The sequence below is a fragment of the Setaria italica genome, chromosome VIII (assembly GCF_000263155.2).
Source record: "Setaria italica strain Yugu1 chromosome VIII, Setaria_italica_v2.0, whole genome shotgun sequence".
Taxonomy (NCBI): domain Eukaryota; kingdom Viridiplantae; phylum Streptophyta; class Magnoliopsida; order Poales; family Poaceae; genus Setaria; species Setaria italica.
The window spans coordinates 3,819,752-3,829,679 of NC_028457.1; positions in this window are offsets into that span (position 1 = coordinate 3,819,752).

Here is a 9,928-nt window from a genome sequence, read left to right on the forward strand (position 1 = left end):
ATACTCTACTTATTTTGTAAATGGATAGGATGGATCGAGGCCATTCTTGGCTCAGGAACATCCTCTGTCCTTCTGAATGGAGTCCCAGGTAAAGTATTTCACTACAGAAGAGGGGTCCGACAGGGAGACCCTCTATCTCCACTCCTCTTTGTGCTTGCTGCTTATACAAACCTAACATGCAAGACTTCCTCCCTTTGATCAAGAGAATAGAAGGACGACTAGGAGGAATCTCATCCATGCTTTCATAGGGAGGAAAGTTACAGTTGGTCAATTCAGTTTTAACATCAACAACAATGTTTCAGATGGCCACGATGAAACTACCAAAAGGAGTGATCCAGCAAATAGACAAACTCAGAAAACATTGCCTCTTGGAGAGGCTCAGATATGGCAGCTGTCAAGCCATCCAAGGCAGCTTGGCCAATAGTATGTCTGCCCAAGAGACAAGGGGGATTGGGAGTACTGAACATCAACACAAAGAATGAGGCAATGCTCTTAAAATTTCTGCATAAATTCTTCTCCAGCTGATTTACCTTGGGTTCATTTGATATGGGATAATCTTTACAGTTGTGGTTCTCTCCCGGGTTTACAGAAAAGGGGTTCCTTTTGGTGGAAGGATGTAGTCAAACTGTTACAAAAATATAAAGGAATTGCGTCTGCTTGGATAACGGATGGAAGCATTGTGCTTCTGTGGCAAGACACTTGGAACAATCACTTCTTGCCAACTGAGCTCCCCCACCTTTTATCTTTTGCCAGAAATAAGAACATCACTTACCAGAAACCAACCAACACGGCTGATCTTAACCATTTGTTCCATCTGCCTTTATCCACGAAGGCTCACTCGGAATTACTAGTGCTTCAGGCGATAACTCATAACTTGGACTCTCAGAGGGAAACAGATCTTTGGACCTATATCTAGGGGTCACCGATCTTCTCGGTGCACAAAGCATACAAGGCCTTGACAGGGCAACGGGAAACACATCCAATTCACCACTGGTTATGAAAATCTAAATGTCAAAAAAAGCATAAGGTTTGCTTCTGGCTTCTAATTAAAGACAGATTAAACACGAAAGATATCCTTCAGAGAAGGGGAATGCAACTGGATTTTATCATTTGCGAAATGTCCATTCTTCAAAAAAGAGAAACTGTTACTCATCTCTTCTTGAGATGTAACTTTGCAAAGGCTTGTTGGAACTCGATTGGGATTTCCTTTGTGTCCACAAGATCGGCAATCCACATCTTAATCAGATCAGAAGACATCTTAATGCTCCCTTTTTCATGGAAGTCATCATTCTTATGTCTTGGAGCATTTGGACAACCAGAAATAACTGGACCTTTAACAATGTTGATCCGACGGTTGCAGGAACCAGACTCAAATTTTTATCAGAAATTTCGTTGGTAGCCTCGTACAGAATGAACGCATCTTTGGGACAGGAACGTCTAGATTGGATCCGCTCGCTCTAGTTTTCCCCTTATTTTCTTTTCTTTCCTTTTTAGTTTATTTTGCTGTATTTGTACCCTCTGTTTGGACTTATTTTTTAATATATCTCAGTAGGGGCACGCCCCTCCTGTTGCATCAAAAAAAGCAAGAACATGAAGATGGAGGGACGAGCTGGACTTGGACAGCGCAAGGAAGTTGCACTGTGGAAATGAGCTCAGCGCCATCTCCGGCCGAACGGTTAGGCAACACTAGGATACCTGTACGGAGAGTGCGGTGTGACCCACTTGTTGTTCACCTCCAGTCAACTACCAGAATACCTAGCATATCTGAACCAAGAATTGTGTATTCCCGTTCGACTTGTAGTGAAAACGGAAATTGTCCTCGTTTTGAAAAACAAATATGGTTGGACTACAATTTAATGGTTTGGATTTCTAGGATTCTAATAAATTAGATTAGGTTGAGCATTTTAGTTGTACACTTTAAATGCAATATGCATCTAAACACATTAGCGCAGCGGTCATTGCCACAGCATTGGCTTCGCCTAGTTGGTCTGGTAGATGATACTAACTGAGAGCCTAATAAATCCTGTATCCATGACTACTTTAAGAAAACACATGTGGAATTAAAATCATGATCCGTTGTATTACCGTGAAATAAGCCCACGTTATCTCTAATACTTTAAACCATAGAGTTGATGGCGATGGTGTGCCTGCCATCACCACCATTCTTCTCCAGGAAATCGAGATTGGTTATGTATGCGCATGTACATGTCTGATTTTTAATGCCGCTGCAACGCACAAACAATTTTCTTAGTCCTACACAAACAATTAATAATATTAATTGATGCGCAAAGAACCGGGCAGACAGCTACATGAAACCAAAGTAAGCCTAGCTTCAGCTTCTTTAATTTATAAAAAGAAAAATAGATATTTAGTTCACTGAAATGTCTCTTCTTTGACTCTTTCTGGAGTTGTTTTCTCGTTGACACTGGATTTAGTAATTAAATTGGCTGCCACATACTTGGTCAATTGTAGTTAGGGACACAGGAGGAAAGTGAGAGCATTAAGGTCTAGTATGTAATTTCTGCCAGATATATATGTTGACAGTGCTGATGAATGTCTGCAAGCTAGGGTCATTTACACATGGGAATTCTGGCAGAAGAACAAGATTGCACTTGCCGGAAACAGAAATTAAACTGCCACCGAATTAAAAAAAGATATTCAAATTTCCCTATGTATATAGTTGTTTCTTTTTTTGGAGCAGCTCAATATATATAGTGCCAGGATAGTATGTATGTATATGTAGAGAGAACTATTACTTTGTAGCCAGCTATAGAATAGCTAATTTTATAACCGGGTCCAAACCAGCGAACCGATGCAACTGACCAAAATTGTGGCCCGCTTGCCCCACCTACGCTCGCCCCATCCTGGCTCGGCTTGATTAGCCTGGCTTAGCCACACGAGCGAGCCAAACAATGTCCCTAATTTGCGTCGGTTTCATCATCAAACTCATCCCATTCGATATTGTTGCCGAGCCCAATCCGCCGGCGGAGACCGCTGCAGCATCCCCTCATCGCGCCTTCTAAAATCCATTTACGCCACCTCGTCATTCCAATCAATCCTGTCTCATCCACTCGTAAGTGCTAACGCCAACACGTTGGTCTGGAGCCATTTGAATTCTTGTAACTATTTCACTGTACATTCGATTCATCAGTAAAATAGTTAACAATATGATGCCTGATTTGTCGTAACATGTATATTTTATGATTATGAATTACTTGTGACCGGTTTCGCACTTGTATGCCTGCATAGACAAAAATATAATATATGGTTACTGGTTCAAACATTACCGTAAACATTGTGCCCTTGTTTTCTTGTAACCGTGTAGTTCACTCTCGGCATGTGTAGAGAAAGAACAATGAGCAGGCATGGTTTTTTTAACAGTAACTGCAACGCTAATCACGGACTTAGTAACTGCATGGCTGTTTCTACGGAAGCCCGGCACATGTAGCTCGGTTGCCTCTCGGCTCGATGCCTTCCTTCGCATGGCTCGCTCGCACAGCTCGGCTGAAAGTAATTAGCGCTAATTAATTAGGGAGCGTGCCTCTCGGCGCTCCAAAACGGGCACGCGCTGGCCAGGTTGGTGCGGTTGGTTGGCTTGCCTACAGAATAAGCTATTAGAGTAACTTAAAGATATCCGTTAAACTTCCTCCAAAACCTTACTTAGGGAAAATAGAGAAAATAGCAAAAAAAAGTTGCTCCAACAGGTCCCCTGAAACTTCCGCAAATTTGCGGCCACCCACATCCGCAGCTATGTTTCTCGCAAATATGCGCGGCGCACTTCCTTCCCCAGTTCGTCCGCGCGTGCCTGAGATTGGCAGTCATGCCTTTTTTTTCCGCGCGCGCTATTTGCCCATGCGGCGGCGGCGGCACCTGAGCTCCCCCGATTGGTGGCGGCACCCGGCCTGTCTTCCCTGAGCGGCGGCAGTGGTGGTGGTGCCCGGCCTGTCTTCCCCAAGCAGTGGCGGCACCCAGCCTGTCTTCCCCGACTGACAGAGGACTTTGTCTTGAAGCATGCAGACCGTCCACCCCTAGGTCTCGGATCGCGGACCGTCCCCATTTCGTCCGCAAACTGTCTGGGACTGTCTCCCTGGTCCGGACCGTCCGCATTTCGTCCGCGGACTGTCAGAGACGGTCTCCCTGGTTCAGACTATCCAGCCCTCTTGCTGCAAACCATCTTCCCTAGGCACGCAGAAACTGTCCCGGCCGATGCAGTGTTCTTGTTCTTGAGTTGTTCTGTCATAGTTTTCGTTCGGATTGTTTCTCGAGGATCTTGCTGTGTTTATTGATCATTACCATAGACACCCAACCACCTAGTTGGCTCGTGGATCTCTCGATTTCTGCTAGTTTGGCTTTGGGGTTTGATTTTGGGATAGCGGCCTAAGTTTTCGAAAGAAATATTTGATGCTCCCATTCATCCCCTCTGGTCGCCGTTTCGATCCTTCGTAAACCCCTTGTACGAGTATACATACAGAAATCTTAACCATACGCTAGTATTGCTACAAGGTCAATCTATTGGGTCCAACCTTTCAAAATGGTTTTCTAAAACAATAAAGCGCGGCCAAGGCTCATTTTCAAAGAGGGAAGATGAGAGAGGAGAGCGCTGAGGCGGCCCCCCGCCGGTGACCACCCGGTCCCGGCGTCCATCCCTCTTGACGGTGAGCTTCCCCTCCCCCTTTTCCTGTTCGTCTCCATGGACATATCCAATGTGGATCTCCGTCCAGGGCTCACTTTCTCCAACAAGGTACGGTCCCTCTTGGATGCTCGGATCTCGGCTCGTCCTTCCTCCGCTTCTACGTGTTTTTGGCTCTTGGCTTCCTTTTCTCGGTCAAAGATCAAGCTTTCTGAAAGCAATGTGGCCTTTCTCCTCGAATCGGTTCTTGGAGGATCTTCGGACCTCTTTCAAGTTTCTGAGGTGGATGATTGGATTTTCAAGTTTTGTGTCTCTTGCAAAGAAGTTGGGCTTCTCATTTATCAGATGGGATCTTCTCAATGTGATATTTTTAAAGTGGATTTCAACTTGTTCAATGATCGAGGTTTGCACTTCGCCAGATTGGTTATAGCAAATTCTCAAGGAGCTGACTTTCCCTGGATTTCGGTTTCCTCTAAGAAGTCTCCTTTGCCTTTAACTGGGGCCAATTCTTTGCCTCTTGGCCGATCTAAGTTTCGCCAATGCTCACCACCATTACGGGAGCTTCATGATGGTTGTTTTCCAGCTTCGGATCTCTCTGGTAATCGTCGGAACCGGATCAATGCTCTTGATGTGCGTACACGGGTTCATGAACAGAGAACACAGGAGATTCAAATTTCAAATCAGTCCTCTCGTGGCATTAATTTGGACCTTAATTTGGGTCCAATGGGTTAGTCTTTTAAGATTGTCTTAATGGATAGACCGGGTCTTCCGGAAACGGTTCCATCGGTTCAAAGTTGGGGAGTGAAGCTGGGCCGAAATCAGTGCTCCAGATGTCTTTCTTATACCCACTCCAGAGGCTCTTGCTTGAGGCCCATTCGTTGCGGCTCATGTTTTCGTTTAGGTCATTTTGCGGCAACCTGCAGATTTCGTCCACGTTTTCCTGGGCTCTCCAAAGATACAGCTTCATTTCAGTCACCATGCCTGGATAACTGGTCATCCTTTTCGGTGCACACCTGGTTTCAGAATGTAACCCCTATGACTGGTGGGTCCTCTAACGCCCAGGATGTGGCAGTTGGCAATTTTCAAGAGTTGGGTCTCTCCCTGTTGGGTCTACCGGCAGCTGCCCCTAAGGAAACTATTTTTTGGAAACGTCCCCTCAGTGTCGCGGTTCCAGGCGGTGTCCCTTCATCTTCCTCCCTGGCCTCGGAGCCCACGCAAAAAGCTCCGCCGCCTCCGCCGCCATTTGTAAACAGTGCACCCTCCTCCAGCCATACCCTCCAGCATTATCCCCAAAGCTGCTCTGAAGAGAACCCTTTGTCTTCCTTTGGGCCATCGCTGGTTCTGGCTGATCTCCAAGCAGCATTCATGGCCTACAGGTTTGTTAATCCAACACCCTTCATGCCAAGGGGATGTCAGCGTCAGATGGTGGGCTTCCGTAAGCCAATGTCTAGAGTGGTTCTTGGTGGAGCGCGTCGGAATCAAAGTGATGTGGCCATTGCAAAGATTGAACCTCTCTCGCAGCTCCAGGTATCTTTTCAGTCCATACGGGAGCTTCTTGATGATTTTCTACGAAACCATAAGGGTCTTGCTATTCATTCAATTCAACCCTGTCCATATGGTCAAGCATATGTTCGATTTCACTTTGTGCATGACAAGGATTTTCTCATTGGGGGTGGTCAGCATCAATATGGTCAATACAGGATTTCCTTTTCTGATCATAATAGGGGTTGGAACAATAGACTCACCACTATGAATTGTGAGGCCTGGGTTATGCTTCTGGGTCTCAATATCGATTACTAGACAAAATCAGATATAGAAAAAGCAGTGGCGGTTTTTGGGAGATTGTTAGTTTGGGAAGAAGATCCAAATAATCTGGCTCATGTCATTGTTAAAGTCCGAGTAGTGGATTTAACTGAGATCCCCTGGTTCTTGGTTTGTTCAGAGGGAGAAGACTTTGAAGGTAATTCATGGACTGTTCAATGTGAAATTCTGCAATACAGGTTATTAGGGGTGGGGCCTGAAGATGAGAACCAACCTCCTGATGAAGTTGATCCACACATGTTTGACTTCTTTGGATATGGTCAACCTTCCAATGCTGGTAACCATAATATGCCCGGTGCAATGCCTGTGCATGCCCCGGCTCAACAATGGGGTCTCTGGCCAGAGGGGCCTCAAGGACAGAATAATGCCCCTTTTATTGGGCCCCAGCTGCCACCAGAAGTGCCTATTGTGCAAGCTCTCCCAGCTAATCAGGAGCAACATGTCCCACCTCAGGATGCTAATCAAGATGCTTTGGTCCAGGAGGCTAATCCTAATGGTCTAGATTTTGACCTTAATATAGCGTTGGATGATGATTTAGGTGGCATTGACATTTTAATTCAAGCAGCAGATAACCAGGGTGCTGAAGACCTAATGGAAGATAATATGCAAATTATTGATGGGACTGACTCTTCAGGGAGTGAAGACATCCCTCTTCATAACTTTAATAATGAACCTGCTCAAGTTGATGTGTTCATTCCCCAAAATAATGGCCAGCCATTGCACATGGTTCAGGATGAAATCAATGAAAATGAGCTTCTGGGCGACAATCAAGCTCAGGAAGGACACCATGGGCCTCAAAACTTTCAAATGCATTTGGGATTTGTCCAAACTCTTGGGCCTTCTCAGGACCCTGTCTTCTCTCAATTACAGAATGTTAAACAATCTCAAGTCACTCAGACATGTGCAGAATTTTATAATCATTGGGCAAAATACTTCTCTTCAGGCAAGACAGACTCCCAGGTGCATGTCCCCTTGGCATGGTCTCATTTTTTTATGGCTCAACTCCTGAACCCTACGAGCTTTGTCTGGGCCAAGAACTTTTTGTCTTCACCAGCTATGTCTTTCCTCCATTCAGAGCCGGCTATAAAAGTCAGTCTACCCAATAGATGTCCAAATGATATGTCTTCTCTCTGTCCTTCCAAGGATTCCTCTAATTAGGGTAAGGGGCTCAAATCCAAGGGCATTGTATTTGAAGGAAATTTGCATGGTGATATTGCCAGCTCCTCAGCTACCCCTTTCGTTCCTGATGCTTTGGAACAGAACTCTACTGATCATGACCCCATCAGCTCCGAGCTCACAAAGTCACCCTCTACACCGCTAGAAAAGATCATTCAAAAAGTCTCTTCTACCTCTGGTCCTTGGTCTAAGGCCCTGCTCAAGAAAGCGCATCACATGAATGATTTAGGTAAGATTGACTTAGGCTGCACGGTTAATGATGAAGAGCTTCGCAGGAGCAGTAGGAATTCAAATTACAACCAGGGTTTCAAAAGTTGTGGTTGTAAGGACAAGAACTGCATTGGTTGTTTAGCAGCCCCTCTTGCTTTATCAAAGGAGATTATCAGAAACTTGGGTGAATCATTCTGTAAGGTGGATGCCTCCAAGCTAACATCTGTTGCTTTAGCCAAGAAGAAGGGCACAGTTCCGGTTGCAAGGAAGCTGGTCAAGAAGAAGTCTGCTGCAGATGCTGATGATGCACAAGAGCCGTCAAGAAGCAATAAGAAGAAGCCTAAGAAGCAGTAGTTCTGGTGGGGCTTGGTGGCATCCTCTTCTGCACCTGATCTGTTATGCCAGAAACTTTATTTTGTTATATGTCTTCTTTATATTGGTTATGTTTGAAACTTGTGTCTGCACTCAGATACTTCTCCTACCTCGGTTTATTCAGATTTGGTTCAGGCAATGTTTGCCTGATCTATGGCTGCCCTCTCTACATAATCTTTTATGAATCATACTGCTAATACAAGAGTATGGAATGTCATGTGTTGGAATGTCAGGGGTATTAACTCTGACAAGAAATGGAATTCAATTAGGGACAAAATTATTGACAGCAATTGTGATGTTATATGCTTGCAAGAAACTAAGAGAGAACATCTTGACAATAATTATATTAGAAAATTCTGCCCCCGTGCTTTCGATAAATTTGAATACCGGTCTTCTGTGGGTGCTTCAGGGGGTATAGCAATCATATGGAAATCAAAACTTTTTGATGGGCAATTAGTATTCGCTAATGAGTACGCTTTGTCAGTGAAATTTCTGTCCACAATGTCTGATAATGAATGGGTACTCACAAATGTTTATGGTCCTTGTTTGACGGAAAGGAAACGAGACTTTATTAATTGGCTCAAACATATACAGATGCCAGATAATGTTGATTGGTTGGTCTTAGGGGACTTTAATCTTATGAGAAGTCCAGTGGATAGAAATAAACCAGGAGGCAATGTTACAGATATGCTCTTGTTCAATGAAGCTATTAGCTGTCTCGGTCTTGTTGAGATACCGCTCAAGTCAAAAAAATTCACCTGGTCAAATAAGCAACAATCACCCCTGCTGGAGAGGCTAGACTGGTTTTTTGTCACCCCATCCTGGGCTACATCCTACCCCAATACCTTTGCTTACCCTCTTGTGATGGAGACTTCGGACCACACACCATGCATTATAACCTTTGGTACAGATATACCGAAAGGGAAAGTTTTTCGTTTTGAGAATCATTGGCTACAGCATGACCAGGTTATGGATATTATCAAACATGGATGGTCGGTCCCTATACAGGAAACAGATAAAGCTAAGATTATTGCTGCCAAGTTCAAAAACCTTAGAAGGGTGCTCAAAGCATGGCAAGCACAGCTATCCAGTCTGAAAACAGTCATCTCCAATGTGAAGCTTATTTTATCCTTCTTGGAACGAATAGAGGAGTGTAGAGATATGCTATTAATCGAATGGAATTTCAAAGACATTCTACAGCAACATTTGCAATCTCTCCTAAAGCAGCAAAACACATATTGGAAACAACGTGGAGTAATTAAGTGGGTAAAATTTGGAGATGAATCCACAAAGTTTTTCCATGTCAATGCAACAATTAAGCACAAAAAGAACTTTATCAGGTCCATTGAAGATTCTAATGGTATTCCTCAAACCAGCCACAAGAATAAGGAATCCATTCTCTGGGCGGCTTACAAAGAAAGATTGGGATCTTCTAATCCTCAACCAATGGAGTTTGATTTATCTCAGCTAATGCACATGGATGATGACTTATCCAATCTGGAAGCACCTTTCTTCACAGAAGAAATTGATGCAGTCATTAACTCTCTGCCAGGTGACAAGTCACCAGGGCCTGATGGATTCAATACTGACTTTATCAAAAAGGCATGGCCTCTCATTAAGCAAGACTTCTATGCCCTTTGCCAAGCCTTCCATGAAGCCAATTTATGCCTGCAAAGTATTAATGGTTCCTACATTACCTTAATTGCTAAAGTAGAGGGA